The 17,557-nt window shown below is 40.2% G+C and overlaps 1 protein-coding gene and 1 long non-coding RNA gene across 5 annotated transcripts in view; both read left to right on the forward strand.

Annotated features, from left to right (window-relative positions):
* The window catches only part of EXOC4 (exocyst complex component 4), an 875,766-nt gene that overhangs the window by 199,015 nt on the left and 659,194 nt on the right, over positions 1-17,557 (forward strand). The window lies entirely within an intron of this gene.
* On the forward strand, positions 1,466-6,779 carry LOC145523154 (uncharacterized). The gene is made up of 2 exons (XR_014066390.1): positions 1,466-3,012; positions 5,557-6,779. It is a non-coding gene; the product is annotated as an uncharacterized LOC145523154 (long non-coding RNA).

The following is a 17,557-nucleotide window of genomic DNA, read 5'->3' on the forward strand; positions in this document are numbered from 1 at the left end:
AGAGCATATTGTTTTATCTGTAGTCCAGTGTGAATCTCAGAAAGGTAAGGTCGCCTTTTAAAAACCATAATCATACCTAAAGGCATAATTTTCTTAGTATCAAATATCTAGTCAGTGTTCACATTTCCCATTTCTCAAATGTCCTAATTGTATGTTTTTTTACAGTTTGTCTGAATCAGGATTCAAATAAGGTTTAAACACTACAGTGTGTTTATTAAGTTTCTTAAAACTCTTTTAATGTGTAATTTCCTGTACATCTCATTTTTACCTCTTGAAATTTATTTATTGACAAAGCCAGATCATTTGTCCTGTAGAATTTTCTACATTGTGGCTTTTAGTGATTGCTTCCCCATGGTGTATTTTGCTATTTATTGATGTTCCTAACTTAGGTCAAGAGGCTTCATCAGATTTAAATTGTTTTGAGGAGGGCATGATTACTTCACAGATGATGGTTGATGTTATACTTTTTCAATAGAAGAGTGAAATGGTGAAAGTCATATTTTTAGGATGAGTTTTCTGGCAGCAGTGTTCACAGTGAATCACTGGAGAAGGAAATGGATGGAGAGATACCAATTAGAAGGCAAGTTCAATCAATACAGGAAGGAGGGTCTAGACGAGGGCAGGGCCCAGGAAGAGAAAGAACACAGAGCTAAGAGAGATTTTGAAAGAGGGAATTTTCTGAGCGTTTTAACATTGACTCTAAGCAAGGGAGAGTCTCAAGTCAGGGTGAAGTTTTGAGTCTGTGTGGTTGGGAATTAGGATCAAGAAGATAGTACTTTGTGCCTGTTACATGTGAGGTGTTAACAGAATATCCCCATAGAATTGTGTTTCAGGCAACTAGAGGTGGGACACTGGCGGCTAGGGGAGAGCTTAGGGTGGGAGATAGGAATTTAGGGACCTTCTGTCTGCCTGTGGATAATAGCTCAATCTATACTAATGGACCAGCTGAGAAGCTCGTGAGGGTAAGAGTGAAGCAAGGACTGTTTTCCTTCCGTGCATGTGTGCGTGCTCAGTCATGTCTGACTCTTTTGTGACCCCACGGACCATTGCCCGTCAGACTCCTCTGTTCATGAAATTTTCTAGGCAAGAATACTCGAGTGGGTTGCTGTTTCCTTCTCCAGGGGATCTTCCCAACTGAGAGATCAAACCCAAACGTGTGTCTCCTGCATTGGCAGGCAGATTCTTTACCATTGCACCACCTGGGAAGCCCTACTTTCCTTCAGTAGTCCATCAGTTTAATCAGCTCGCCAATGTTGCTCCAACCAGCATATTTTATAGTTCCTAGAGACTGAGGCTTCTTAACAGTGAGGCCGCATTTTGCCTTTCTTTGCGTCTGCATTTTTCCATTATGTGTGGTTGATACGGTAGCAATTTTTGAGCAGGACCCAAATGCTGTTCCAGTTCGAGATGGTGGCTTTCAGGATATGGCCATTCCTTAGGGGATGTGGACTGACACCTTGGAGAGGGAATAAAAGCCTGTTTTAACAGATCTGCAAGTGACCCCCAGAGGAAGTGAACAAACAAAGCAAGCAGGACAAAAAGTCCATTGGGCCAGCCATTAGGAAGAGACCCTGGAGTTGGGGTGATTTGAGGTTTATTTCCCTCATAATCCCTGGACCAGGCTACACCGTGGCTACATCATGACTGAGAACTGGTATGTGAGGCTGGCACCAAGAGTTTCCTGATATGTTCCCTGTTTCTTCTCTCAGATCCACCAGAACTCCAGGGAATGTGGTTCATGGGAAGCCACAAAAAGTAAATATAGTCTTTAAAAGTCCTTCCTAACTTAAAGGAGCTTAAGAAGCTGTTACTCAGAGATCTCTCAAACTGCTTTACAGCATCTCATTCACCACCTATGTGTCATGTACACTTTTGCTTAGTTATAGAAGGATGGACAGAATACAGTTTTGTTGCCAAAGCTATACCTATAATACCATTCAGGTGCTGAAAAAACCTGAGCCCTTTTCAGAAGAATTGTCTTCAGAATCATTTTAAGTTATTTTATCCTTAAGATTATAGCCAATTCTATAGCATTCAAAGGTGCAATTTTTTTTTTTTTTAAAGTATTTCTGGTCTTCCCAGAAGTCTTTTTTGGTGTTGTTGGAGTGGCACAGTAGTGAGTGGCATGAATCTTTTTTGATGAGCTCCTGAAAAGTTTTGACGACGTTTTAAAAAATACAAAGTGAACAATGACAGCAAAATGCACCACTTGGGATAGCATTCCATCTAAGGAGAACGAGGACTGCCTCCAAGTGAACTGCAGCAGATGACGAAACCTCAGCACGGAATAGCCAATCTCACGGGGGTGATAAATGACAGCACATTAGTTATGTGTTAGCAGCGTGATATGGCAATGAAAAAGGCCAGCGCTATTTTGGGCTGTGCTGCACGAAACAGCGTCTCCTCCTGGAGCTGGGACTGATCATCTCCATCTCCCCGGTTTTGGGGAGAGAGCATCTGGGTTGCTGCCTCGAGTGTCAGGCACGTGTGCACCAGAATGACAGACAAATGGGTGGGAGTCCCAAGCCGAGCATCTGTAGTGATGAAGGACTCGGGATGAGGAATGTTTCAGTGCTTTTTGGAGAACTGGCATGTTTAGGAACAAGCACGGAAGCCAACAGAAGTTATCCTTTTCGGAGATGGGATGACACCGAAGAAACAAGCATCATTGTAAAGTTAGTCACTCAGGCAGTCATGCCTCTTCAATAGTTGGCATTGATTTGATACAGAGCACTTTTGAGGGGTTGCTCAAGTGTTTTCACAGAGAGCAGATCATCAAAAAGGGCCCCAAAGTAAAATTAAGTACTTGTTTATAGTCAACCATGTTTTTAATCAAGGGATCAACAAGGATGGAAGTGTCCGCTTATAGTGAGAAAAGGAATACAAAATCACGATGGATAATGTAGGTCTGATGCTTTTGATTGGAAATTCGAATGCTGGGGTTGAACTTGGGAACAATGGGGGTGACACCGTTACAGTTATTTTTAAAAATTCAAATGTGAAATGAACACAGTAATATAGATGAGCACAGCAGAAAGACAGACACACAGAATGTCAGCTGACATGTCGGGGTATTTCTACAGTGAGAACTGTTGGGACATAGGATGGTCCCTTAGGAAAGTGGAGTTGAATTTCATTGGCCATTTGATCCTGACAGAACTGAATGTGTATCAGTCAGGAAATAGACTGAACATCCCTGCAGGCTCTTTTCTTTCTTTCTTCTCTGATTCTGGGTCCTGGTTGATGATCTGGTCACCTGCTGTGATCAGAAAGAAATACCACTTCTTGTTTTCCTCCACCCAGACACATTTTAAATGCTCTGCTGATTGACATAAGCTAAAGTGGAGATTCATTGCCGTGAGGTTGACCCAGCAACAAAGTCGCCTGATCTTAGAGAATTACTCCCCTCTGTTTGAGATGCAGCACTGGTAGGGTCAATAGGGTCCCTCACTGGAGGCAGATACTTTTGATCGAGAGGGGTGCTGGGTATGGGGTCATTGTCTTCTTTAGAGACACTAATAACTCCGTAGGGTTGCCAGCTGGCCTCCCTTGGGTGCAGTGGAGTAGAAGAGCTTCGGGAGTGAATACCAGTCCTGTCCCACCTGCTCCTCCTAGGATTTTAATTTAAGGAAAAAGGATATTCAGGTTAGGTGATCATAGACTGTTCCTCTATCCTGTAAAAATGTGATAATTCCAAGATTTTCAATGATTAAGGGCTCCAAAAGAAAAGCTTGACTCCTTATGGTATGGTGATGATGCACATGCCAGTCTTTGTAGTAGCACCATTGTATAGTAAAAGAAGCAAATTGGAAATGCAAATTGAAATTTAGGTTTATTACAAATGATCCATTTCCTTGTATTAATTAGGTTGTGCATAAGGTTTTTTCTTTTTTTCTTAGTCATTCAAGTGCTCCCACAATTTGGACAAAGCCTGTTTTTCCTTCTTTAGTTTACCCTTGTCCTATGTGCTGTGCTGCGCTCAGTCGTGTCGGACTCCTTTGCGACCCTATGGACTGTAGCCCTCCAAGCTCCTCTGTCCATGGAATTTTCCAGGCAAGAATACTGGAGTGGGTTGACCTTTCCTTCTCTAGGGGATCTTCCCTACCCAGGGATTGAACCCAAGTCTCTTAGTTTCCTGCTTTGGCAGGTGGATTCCTTACCACTGAGCCATTTGGGAAGTCCTGTAGAGATGCTGTATTCTAATTAAATTAGTCTCTCTCTGTCCTCCAAATATGACACTGTCCCTTTTCACAACAACACTTGTTAATCCTGTACATCCTTCCCACTGTCTTTGCCCTCATGCCTGAATACTTTCTCTAATATACTCCAGTCTTCTCTGTCTTATCTCATCTGGAAGCATTCACTGAGCATTTCCTTGCAAGAACTCATTGCCCTTCTTGTATTACTACTTGTTCGACATGTCTTGTAGTTCTATATTTTTTCTTTGCTCAATCTACATCCTTTCAGTCGGGTAGAAGTCCTCTGGAGGATCATCTCTTATACATCATTCAGTTTCTCACCGTGCTTTCTTTCCCACATTCAGTTTTTAATTCCTTTTTCAACTAGTCTAAGCCTTTTGAGAGAAGTGGGGCTGTTGTTTATTAACTGTGAGTTCCGCCCCCTGCCCCCAAATTTGGTACCACTTCTTATGTTCGGTATGCACCTAATTAACAGTTCTTGAATGGATGAATAGTCGATACCCAATACATGTCAATTGATCAGTTGATTTTAGGATTGTATTTTATTTGTTTTTTAATGTGTTCATTTGGGCTGCACTGGGTCTTCGTTGCTGCCTGTGGACTTTCTCTAGTTGCAGCAAGTGGAGACTGCTCTCTAGTTGCAGTGCATGGACTTCTCATTGCAGTGACTTCTCTTGCTGCAGAGCACAGGCTCAGTGGTTGTGGTACCGGCTTCAGCTGCCGAGCGGCATGTGGAATCTTCTTGGGCCAAGGATCACACCTGTGCCCCCTGCACTGGCAGGCAGCTTCCCAACCACTTTCCTAGGACCACCGGGAAAGTCCTAGGATTGAATTTTAAATGCTTTGTAATTGTGACGAACGTTGTAGATTTAAAAGTCATGTATTCATAGCAGAGGACTCATAAAGCTTTGTGACGATGAAGACTTGAAAGACTGCTGTGTTCCCAGGAGAAGAGTTCATCCTCTCCTTCACTGGATGGCAGTGAAATCATCCCCGGGGTTTCTCTTGACCAGGAAGAATAGCTCCAGGTTCCGCATAAGGGGCATGAAATAATGTTGGCAAGAGAAACTGTTAATAATTGAGACTATTACTGGCTTGTTAGTATTAGGTTGGCCAAAAAGGTCATTAGAGTTTTTCTGTAGGATGTTATGGAAAAACCCTAACAAACTTTTTGGCCAAACCCCATAGACAATAGTGTTTGCTTATCAGCATCATTTTTACTATGAGTATGACAATACTTTTGGGGGGTTTCCCTGGTGGCTCAGATGGTAAAGAATCTGCCTGTAATACAGGAGACCCAGGTTTGATCCCTGGGTTGGGAAGATCCCCTGGAGGAGGAAATGGCAACCCACTCCAGTATTCTTGCCTGGAGAATCCCATGGACAGAGGAGTCTGGCAGGCTACAGTCCATGGGGTCTCAAAAAGAGTCGGACACAACTGAGTGACTGACACACGCAATGATGATACTTTTGGAAGAAGGGTGACAAATTTGCTAGTTGGTTAAGTCAAAACGATCCCCAAACTGCCCTTAGTTCTTTGGAGAAAAAAGATTTTATGGTTTGATCTTTCGATTGTCCTATCTGCATTAAAAAAGTTTTTCATTCATATCTTGCTGTAAGTGAACCACACTTGCTGTAAACTGAATCCACTTCTTTCAGTGATATGTTCTGTGTGTAATTGCCTTCTTTGAGTGCTAAGTCTTTCTTTAGAATCATTAGAGCTGCTATTATGCAATTCTTCTGAGTAAATGCTAGTTAATAAGAGCATGCATTTTGCTGAGGGGCAGCTGCCAGTGAGCGGCATGGAGGTGTGTCCTCAGAATGTGGTTTGTGAAGTGGTCTGTGGTCCTCCGGGGGATGAGGTGCTGTAGAAGTGTAAGGCTTTTATTTTAACTCCTGGACCACTATACAGAAAAAAGCTGTGCTAACATTATTGATGATTCTTTGGCATACCAAAGAATTAAACAAAAAAAGTCACCTTAATTTTCAGCTCTATTAGAGATGCAAGAGTCAAAAAAGATGTTTGCCAAGTGGGAAGGGACTAAATTGGTAGGCAAAAAAATTTTAATTTCAAGCTTCAAGAGAATGTTACAAACCTAGCATTAAAAAAGATCCAACCAAAGGTGACAGTGCCCTTTTTAAAGACCAGCAAAGTTACAAGAGGGGGAAAAATGGTCAAAAGGAACTACAAGAATATGAAATTAAAATTGCCATAATTGAGTCAGTTTATAGTAGTAAATTACTTCTGAGAGCCTCAATTTGGAGGTGCCCAGCTAGTCTGTGGTAATTAGTATAATTTTGCTACGGTCATCAAGTCTTTTATATGTTGTTGCTGGTTGAAGTGTGGTACTTTTGCCTGTTTTGTTTTTTTTTTTTTAAGCTGGTAGCAATTGGAGATGATGAAAATCCATTTACTTGGGGAAGGGTAAAGGTGAAATTCCTAAAATGAAACAGGGTGTTTAAACTGCTCACTTGGAAGGAAGTTTGCATTTTTAATAAAAAAATACTCCTATAATTTTCCTCTACCTACATATAAACTCCATTCCAGCATCTATGAAGAAATGTTTGTCTTCTGGGATCATTAATCAGAGAAATAGAGAGATGAGAAAGTGTATGCCATGAAGAGCTGTGCTCTTTTCTTTAAAATAAAAACCTGGAGGCAGGCAGAAGAGCTTGGGAGAGTCCTCATCTTTATATTTATTATGCTCTTGATTTTATATCTACCGCAACTCCTTTCATCCATGGCCAACTCAGAATTGATAGGGTAGGAGCAGTTCAGAGCATTAAAGGAGCAAGTGAATAGGACCTCAGAATTGTGGTTGTGAATACAGTTTGATTATTTTATTTAGACCCTGTGTGACCTGGAGCCAGTGAGTTTTACTGCTTAAGTAAAAAAAAAAAAAATTATATGTCTTACACACAGTATTTAGAAAGGAAAAAGCCATCTGTTCATTCTGCCTACATTTCTGTGGGGAGTTAATCTGACATGAGTCACTTGGGATTTGTACAGAATAAAACTGTGCTAACATTTTATGAAAAAGGCTGTCAGTTGGGGCAGGGGGAATCAAAACTTTCTCTTTAGGGATTATTTAGGTCTCAGCTCAGTGGATGCTTTTTTCCCCTTCTATTGCATATGTACTTTCAGACTATTACGGTTTTTAATGTAAGTCAATTCTGACTCCCTCTGGAGTCTTAAGAAAATTTCTTAGAGTAGACAGTAGCATCAGAAATGACTTTAGACAGACTAATAGTTCAAAGTGTGGTCCTCAGACCAGCCTCATGAGCATCACGTGGGAGCTAGTTAGAAGTGTGAGTTCTAGGATTCTATCCCAGCCTTACTGCTTAAGAAACTCTGGGGGGATGGGGCTCTGCAGTCAGGGTTTAACAAACCCTCCTGGTTATTCCCATGAGCAGGAGAACCGTGGAATTAAACACCAGACTGTCATAAGGAAATACTAGTGTTACTTTGGGAAATTTCAGCACTACATATACTAATGATATGACCTGAGCCAAGCCTTACATGATTTCCTTCAACCCTCACAACCCTTCAGAGAGCTTGATGTTCTTATTCCCAGGCTCAGATGATGACACTGTGCCTAAGCTGATCATTAGTAAGTGACAGAGTCAAGCTTTGCATCCTGGTCTGATTCCAACATTTGTCTTAACTACTACTGAATAGAAAGACTCAAAACAGAATGATTTTAAGTGACTGTTTTGTGACTTTTTAGTAACTAAGTATATCATCATTAGGAAGGTACCCGAGAGCTCCTGTGGCAAGTTGGGTGCCACGGGCAAACTAGAAGATATACCTGAAACTCAGTTCTTGCCCCATCTCTTCCTTCATTCTTCCTCAGTCACTTAATCTTATTCATTTACTTGATTCCGTAGATGGTTATCACTGCCTATGAAGAGTGTTACCTCTTTCGTAGAACCAGGCTTCCACTTTAAACTGGAAAAACTAGCAGAGTGGAGTGAGTTTTTCAAGGTCTTCAGTTCCTTTCAGTGGAAGAGCAATAGTTTGCTTCTATTCATAATGATGTAGAGACAGCAATTGCTACCATCCTTTTTCTAAGAGCAAAGAAGTATAAGCTAACCAAGATGCTGTAGTTCACTTTCACCTACATTTTATTTAGGAGTTCCTTTGGCAAACCTAAAATATTTCTTTGACTTGCAACTTGCTGTTTGTCACAACAATCACGGTTCTATCCATCTCAAGCCTTAATTCATAGCAGTCTTTGAACCCGTCTGGATCTATCACAAAAAGAGTCGATCTGGTCATCTTACCTCTCTCTCTCTCTTTTTTAAACCCCCCTGCCTATCACCTTTAAAGTTGCAGTCTCTTTAGCTGAATTATTAGCATATGGGCGTCGAGGACAACTTCTTTGTTTTTTGTCTATAAACTGTTCTGTAGCAGGCACTCAGAAAGTTTATACAGAATTAATATTTCGATCCTGCCTTATCTTGCTATCTTTTCCTAATATTTTTAAGCCTATCCTGCAGGTACTGTGTCACACATCTTTCAATATTCATAATTCATCCTCTGTTACCTCTAAGCATTTGTATTAACACTTACCATTCCTCTAGAATAGATACACCTTTCTTTTCCCTCTAAACTATTTTCCCCATTAATAATGAAAAAATGTAAAAATTATAGCTGACATTTACCGAGCGTTTGCCACGTTTAGTATTTTGTACACATTATCCCATTTAGTCCTCACATTGATAATGCCATTATTATGCTTTCTCTTGAGGGGACAAAAGTAAGATTTAAAGAGACTAAGTGACTTGCCCCAGCTATTAAGTGGTGATGCTGAGATGTAAACTCAGATTTGTCTATTCCCAGTTAGACACTTAACCACCATGATATATTGTCTCCATTGTTTTCAAAATTTATATAAACATTTGTGACTTAGTCTCTTTCCCTTTATTATGGTATCTTACCATGTGTTAGGCTTGTTGTAATCTGAGGGCGGGAGAGTGGGGAAGATGGGTAGAGGCCAGAACTCCCACACAGAAAGTCTTGGGAATCTTCTACAAGATGGACCTAAATATCATAAGGACATAGGGCTCTAACCTTCTGGGTTAAGTTTTATTTCACATAACTCCAACCATCTCCTCACTTTAGTTCATGCTTAAGCTTGAGTGCCATTGGACTCGGTTGAGTACAATATAGGTGTAAGGATAGGGGTGTGTTCATGATCCTGTTAGGAAATAGGGTTACATCAGCATTTCCCTAGGATGGTTACAGCCAATTCCTTTCATTCCTGGATCTTAGTGACTTTGTGCAGTCACAAAGTCACACTCACCTTCTGCGTTTTACACTCACCTTTTGCGTTTGCTTTATTCACATATGTGCTTCAGTCAGTATGTGGACTAAACATAATGGGGCCAGATTGTCACTTTAATAAAATTCCCTTTCCAGATATTCCCCCCAATCCTTTCTTTTTTGAAGTCAGGATGACAAAGGGAGCTAAAAGCAAAACAAGGAAGTTGAGTTTTGTTGTCCCCATAGTCCACCTTCTCCACTGAAGGCCTAAGGACCAAAGAGAACTGGATTCCCTGTAGTTCTTTCAGTGTGAGCCTAACTTAGTGACTTCACCTCCATTTTCTCTAAATGGAATTATTTGCATGTATCTCAGAGGATGACCTGTGGCTTAATTAGTATCTCTAAGCTGATTAGAGAACGTAAAGTGATATGGAAGTGCTTATTATTTTTAAATTACATTTATAAAGGTTAAAATATTGATACCTCAACCATCATTATCATCATCATTTAGAATTTGTATGCCATTTACATTTCCAAAGTGCTTTATTCATGTAATTAGCTGGTCCTCCTGGTATTTCTATAAATTATGTTGGTATTATCCTCTGAAATGTTGACATTTTTAGTTTATAGTTTTTATTTCAGCTGAACTACACCTTGTTAAAAGGGTAAAAGTGATTAATAGCTTTTAAATCACTGAAGGTAAACATTCTTAAATATCCTTGTAGATAACTACATACCTGGGGATGACTGAGATGGCTTCCAGGCCAGTATGTGAGAATGAATTTATTTCTGTTGTACAGATTATTTACCTTAGGTTTTTCTTTTTCAATCCTCTTCCACCTTGTCTACCTGTTTATTTTGTATTTTTTATAAATAGAAGAAGGTATATATGTCATAAGTCTATATTTTTCCACATATTTTTATGAACTAAGCATACCCCTGTTGTCAACACCCAGGTCAAGAAATAGCACACGTGAGGGGCTCGGAAGCCCTCTCATCACTTGTTCATTTGAAGGCAAGATCCTGTCTTATAGATGAGAGACATAAAGATCAGGATAGTTGAAATGTGGGGCACATTGAGTTTTGATGCTGAGATGTTGCTTCAGTTATGCAACTCATCGTTATACGTACCAGACATTTTATTTCGCCAGTTTAAATTAGCCCCTAGTGGTGTAGACAGAATAAGCTCTTGGACGTCCCAGGAGTGAAGTTGGCCCCTTTAAGGAAGCCTTCCCATGGAGGTGGGGTTAGAGCCAAGCTGCTGCTGAGGATAGAGAGCTTGGTTGAGTATTGAGTTATTTACTCTTGGGGGTTAGAGTAAGGTTGAGTGAAGAGATGGAAAAAGGAGGAGGGTAGAGTGGCATGCATTCCAAGAAGGGAAAGGAGAGGTAACCTTGCATGGGGCATTTCTGGTTATGGGGAGTCACTATCCCACTTTGTTTGTAGTAGGTGGTTCTTATAAGGGCATAGTCACCATTCAAGTTTGAGAGGGGACTAGGGGTCAGATTTTTGAGGCTCTTGAATTGTCAGCTCAGGATTCATAGTAAACGGACACTTACTCAATATCATTTGTTTGTTAGGCATAATACTCGGTGCTTTTTAGTGTACACTCAGGACAGTTGGTACTGTGGGGGCAGGGATTGGTGGCTCTAAAGGCATACAAGCAGCCTGGAATAAAATGGGGAGACTGGAGGCAGAAGAAGCAGTTAGAAGGGTAGGGTCAATCAGACATAACATGACGGGACCTTGAATTAGGCTTAGTTCTGAAATTTTTAAGTCCAGCTACTTGAAGGTCTTGGACCTAGAGAATAGAGACTTCAGATTTTCTTGATGATTTTACATATTATCTAATGTAAGAGTTTAAAATAATGAGCATTTACTTGGTTAGATACTTCCCAGTCACCTACTATAGATCCATCTCTACTAAATTTGATGGGTTGCTCACTCTGCCCCTCTGCTCACTTGGCATTAGTTAAATTGGGGCAGCCATTTAATAAATTGTTTCTAATATTTGTATATAACCTATCATTAAGGAGTCTTCAGTACTGACTGAAGATTGTGGTTTTACAGTGTTCTCTCCATTTTTCTTAGGAATTTTTTCTTTTTTACAGCAGCATGCCAGTGTCAGAGCATTGAGTCTAGTTTATAGTTTCTTATCTCATCATTTAGCAACCAAAGCCAGATCTCTTTGAGGAATTACATCTGACCACTTTTTCCTAGTTTTAGTGCTTGCTGGCTATAACAACTATCCAAGGTTTTTCTCAAACCCTTCTTCCCTTCCATCACCCCTCCAGGAGGTCTTGTTCCTGTCTCATGTTGACATGATGAGTTAATAAAACTAGGTAATGAGAGGATGAATATAGAGATAGGTGGGATATGCTGCTTGGTAGATGAGTGAGCATTCTATAAAATGTATTGAGTGCTAGGGAAATAAGGAAAGAAGAACAAATGCAGGAAGTAAATATACATGAAAACATGAAAAATATAAGACTTCGGAGTAGTGACTTGAGCTGTGTATAGCCATAGGTTCATGGTTGAAGTCAGGTTCTGAGACACTTTACCAAGTTGTGCAGGAAGCAATACAAGTTATAAAAAGGACTTTCAAGATCTTTTAACCAACTGGAAGAGTTGCCATGAGTTTTCGTATCACTTATATGCAGAGTACATCATGAGAAAACTGGGCTGGATGAAGCATAGGCTGGAATCAAGATTGCTGGGAGAAATATCAATAGCTTCAGATATGCAGATGACACCACCCTTATGGCAGAAAATGAAGAAGAACTAAAGAGCCTCTTGATGAAAGTGAAAGAGGAGAGTGAAAAAGTTGGTTTAAAACTCAACATTCAGAAAGCTAAGATCATGGCATCCGGTCCCATCACTGCATGGCAGATACATGGGGAAACAATGGAAACAGAGACGGACTTTATTTTTTGGGGGCTCTAAAATCACTGCAGCTGGTGACTGCAGCCATGAAATTAAAAGACACTTATTCCTTGGAAGAAAAGTTATGACCAACCTAGACAGCATGTTAAAAAGTAGAGACATTACTTTGCCAACAAAGGTCCTTCTAGTCAAGGCTATGGTTTTTCCTGTGGTCACATATGGAAGTGAGAGTTGGACTATGAAGAAAGCTGAGTGCCGAAGAATTGATGCTTTTGAACTGTGGTGTTGAAGAAGACTCTTGAGAGTCCCTTGGACTGCAAGGAGATCCAGCCAGTCCATCCTAAAGGAAATCAGTCCTGAATGTTCATTGGAAGGACTGATGTTGAAGCTGAAACTCCAATACTTTGGCCACCTGATGCGAAGAACTGACTCACTGGAAAAGACCCTGATGCTGGGAAAGATTGAAGGCAGGAGGAGAAGGGGATGACAGAGGATGAGATGCTTGGATGGCGTCACCGACTCAATGGACATGAGTTTGAGTAAACTCTGGGAGTTGGTGATGGACAGGGAGGTCTGGTGTGCTGCAGTACATGGGGTGGCAAAGAGTCGGACACGACTGAGCAACTGAACTGAACTTCATATCACCGTGGAATGCGCCTAAGAATCCTAGTTACCACTGCTGTTTGTATACAGTATCGTTCCTTGAAGCGAGGGCATTTGTTTATCGGGCAGTCTGAATAGGTGGAACTCTTTGTAGTAGCTTTTATATTAATATTGATCCAAACACGGAGAAATATCTCTTTTCTTCTCTGTCCATCCAGTCAATTTTTGAAACTCTCAGTGATTTTAGCTGTCCTAAAATTTGGTCTGTCATAGACGGACAGGGCTTTGTGTTCTTTAAGAACTAGAGGATAAATCTTTTGATATTGAGTTTGAACATAAATACACAGTGATGAGAGAACAGACTCTGTATGATTTCAATGCCTTTAGACTATGAAATTTTTGCACCGTATCTTATATCCCTGGATATGTTGCAGTGGTCTCCTAGTTTATAGTCTATAGGAACTAAAATAGAATTTATATCATACTGTTGTGTGAAAATTATATAAATTTTACTTATGTTGAATTGGTTCATGGTGCTTTTCAGGTCTACTGTATCCTTCTACTTTTCTATATATTCTTTCAATTAATTTTTGAGAGTTTGATATTGAAACTCCAACCAAAAATCTTAATTTGTCTACTTAAAAAATAATTACAATATATAGTGTACCTCTATGGAGCTTTCTTCTGTATTTTCCAAGTGTCCTGTAAATGTGGTATCATACTTTCATAATAAAAAAAATAGAATTAGAGGATAAATCATTAGTTTGATTCTTTTTCATTGAATATTTTAAAAAATAACTAGATATTAAATAGTGTACCCAGTGATTTTTGCATGACTTTTTAGTCTAAATTTTTGATGTGAGTTTGGCTTCTTCAACCTTTTAATCTATTCCTGAATGTATTATTTTTTAATAGATGTGGTGTTTATTTTGGAGTGGGAATGTTAATTACCCCTCTTAAGGCAAATTGCTATCCAAAACACATTAACCATGCCTCCACTAAGAACCATGGTAATACATTCTCACCTGACAAAAGGGGGTGGGCAGAAAATTAGCTAATGAAATAGTTGTTCCAGACTAGTATATAATTAAGGACTTTGCAAAACCCTTTGGGAAACTAGAAAACTAGAGATGAGTTATAAGTATGTAAATTATCTATTGTTCTGCTAAATATATGTGTAGTGGAAATGAATTTTTTCTCTGGAAAGTATTTAAAACAAGAAAAAATCATAATTGTATTAGTTCTGCCTAAAGATTCTGGCCTACTGAATATCCTAGAGTTACTTTTTGACTCTGCTGCTGCTGCTAAGTTGCTTCAGTCATGTTTGACCCTGTGTGACCCCATAGACGGCAGCCCACCAGGCTCCTCTGTCCCTGGGATTCTCCAGGCAAGAATACTGGAGTGGGTTTCCATTTCCTTCTCCAATGTATGAAAGTGAAAAGTGAATGTGAAGTTGTTCAGTCGTGTCCGAGTCTTCGAGACCCCATGGACTGCAGCCTACTAGGCTCCTCTGTCTATGGGATTTTCCAGGCAAGAGTACTGGAGTGGGGTGCCATTGCCTTCTCCTATGACTCTGTGGTAATTGCCATTAAGTACTAATGTGGGCTGCTTTGAAAGCTGCAGAATTTGAAGGCTGTTGTTGAGTTATTCTTTCAGGTATGAAGGGAGCAAGGCTGATGGTTCATTTTAGCTTTAGGGAAATGAGTTATGGATAAATCCCCTAATTCAGTGCTTTTCAAGCTTTCATGCATATAAATCACCTGTTGCTCTTCTTTAAATATGGACTTTTATGCAGGAGTTCTTGGGTGCATGTGTGCGTGCTCAGTGGTGTCTGACTTGTTGCGACCCAATGGATCATCATCCACCAGGCTCTTGTATCCATGGGATTTTCCAGGCAGGAATACTGGAGCGGGTTGCCTTTTCCTTCTCCAGTGGATCTTCCTGACCCAGGGATTGAACCCCCACCTCCTGCATCTTCTGGGCAAATTCTTTACCAGTGAGCCACTGGGGAAGCCCCTGTTCTGGAATGGGGCTAGATAATTTGTATTTCTAACATGCTATCAAGTGATGGCAGTGCTGTGTGGACCACACTGTTTTTGAGTAGCAAGACAGTAATATCTCTTAAAGGGAGAAATCTTTTTTTTTTTTTTTTAATTATTTCTTTGGCTGTGTTGGGTCTTAGTTTGCTGCATGTGTGATCTTTTGTTGCAGTTCAGAGACTCTCTAGTTGTGAAGCATGGACTTAGTTGCTCCACGGCATGTGGGATGTTAGTTCCCAGGCCAAGGATCAAACCTGTGCTACCTGCATTGCAAGGTGGATTTTTACCCACTGGACTACCTGGGAAGCCCCAGAGAGAATTCATTTTATTCATGGGAAGCACATGCATGCCCTCATGTAGCATTTCTCATCTTGAGAGATTGGAAGCTGTTGGAGTCTGTAAAGAACTGTGGTCACTACTCCTGTCTCTTCAATGTCCTCTTCCCCTAATTCTGCGATCCCACCACATTTGTGGAAGGACTGCTGGCTGAGCATCACATATAACCCAGAATTCAAGTTCTGAGCTTCTCTGTGGGTGGTCAGTGTTGGTAGAAATGAATATGGCCTATGATAGTGGTTGGCCATTATGATGATGCCAGCATTGAGTCCTGTATCTTTGCTTAACTCACTGCTGGGTGCCAAGCCAGCTGTGTTCTCCACCTTAGTGACTTCTGAATATTACCATTCTAGATGCTCCAGATCTTTTAAAAATGTCCTACATTAATCATTACAGTTTAACAATTCCACACCTTCACATCTCTAAACCCCTCTAATTTCTCTCCCACTGCAAGACTATGGTTTTATTTGGGCCACCATTTACTATCCCAGGTCACTGTACCATTCTGTTAACTCTTCTTCTAACCCTGTCCCAATTTACTCTTGACATTGTATTCTTAAAGTCCCTACTGTGAAGGTTAAGTCCAGACTTCTTGGCATGGCATACAGGGCCTTCCTTGAGTCTGACCATGGCAGCTTTTACATCTTACTTTTGTTCTTTGATGGGGTCCCAGTCCTTCCTGCCTCCAAACTTTTGCCCTTAACTTACCCTCTGCCTAAGATACTTTCTCTTAACTTTCCTTCCCTGGCTAACTCTGATTTATCTTTCATTTCTCAATTTTGATGTCAACATTTCTGGGTCTTCCAAGGAAGGATTAGGTATCTCTGTTGTTGGCTTCCTGAAAGCACTGTGTACTTTCCTGTGCATAGCTGTACTTTTCTTTTTAATTCTGGTAAATGCACATAATGTAAAATATGTCTTAACCATTTTAAATGTACAATTCAGTGGTATTGAATACATGTAAAATGTTGTGAAACAATTACCACCATCTATCTTGATGACCCTTATAAAACTGAAATTAAATAATAGCTCCATATTCCCCCCTCCCCACAGCTCTTGAAAACCACCATTCTGCTGTCTCTGATGCTGAATGCTCTAAGTATCTCATTTAAGTGGAATCAAACAATGTTTGTGATTGGTTTATTTCACTTAGCATCATGTGTTCAAGGTTTATCCATGTTGTAACAGATATCAAAATTTCCTTCCTTTTTTAAAATTAAAAAGAAATTTAATTGGAGGATAATTTCTTTACAGTGTTGTCTTGGTTTCTGTTGTACAACATGAATCAGTCATAAAAATACATATATCCACCCCTTCTTGAGCCACCTTCCCACCCTACCTCTCCAGGTCGTCATAGAGCACCAGGCTGAAAACTCCTTGTGCTATACAACACCTCCCCACTGGCTATATATTTTATACATGGTGCTGTACATATTTCAATGCTAGTCTCTCAATTTGTCCCACTGTTTCCTTCCCCCACTGTTTCCACAAGCCCACTGTCCGCATCTGCATCTCTATTCTTGCCCTGCAAATAGGTTCATCAATGCCGTATTATTCCATTATTTGCGTATACTTCATCTTAGTTATCCATTCATCTCTCAGTGGACACTTGGACTGCTTCCATGTTTTAGCTATTGTGAATAATGCTGCTGTGAACATGAGTGTATAAGTATCTCTTTAAGACCCTGCTTTGAATTCTTTTGCGTATATACTCAGAAACTGAATTGCTGGCTCATGCGGTAATACTGTTTGTAATTTTTCGGTACAGTGGCTGTACTTTTTTTTGTTCCTCTCAACAGTGTGTAAGAGTTCCAATTCCTCTGCATCTTTGCCAGCACTTATTATGTTCTCTGTGTGTGTTTTCATAGTAGCCATCCTAACAAGTGTGAGGTAGTATCTCAGTGCAATTTTGATTTCTATTTCCCGAATGACCAGTGACATTGGGCATCTTTTCATGTGTATATCTTTTTTTGCAGAAATGTCTATTTACGTCTTTTACCCATTTTTGAATTAGGTTGTTTGTTTTATCCTAGAGCTTTAGGAGTTCTCTATATATTCTGGATATTAATTCCTTATCAGATAGATGATTTGCCAATCATCTATACACAGAGATCAATGATTTCTCCCATTCTTTGGGTTGCCTGTTTACGCCTTTGCCTTTTCACACACGTACTTTTCCAGATTCTCATGAAGTCCAGTTTGCCTGTTGATTCTTCTGCTGCCTGTGCTTTT

Source organism: Giraffa tippelskirchi, chromosome 10, assembly GCF_054371585.1.
Source record: "Giraffa tippelskirchi isolate mGirTip1 chromosome 10, T2T-mGirTip1v1.2.pri, whole genome shotgun sequence".
In the NCBI taxonomy this organism is placed as follows: domain Eukaryota; kingdom Metazoa; phylum Chordata; class Mammalia; order Artiodactyla; family Giraffidae; genus Giraffa; species Giraffa tippelskirchi.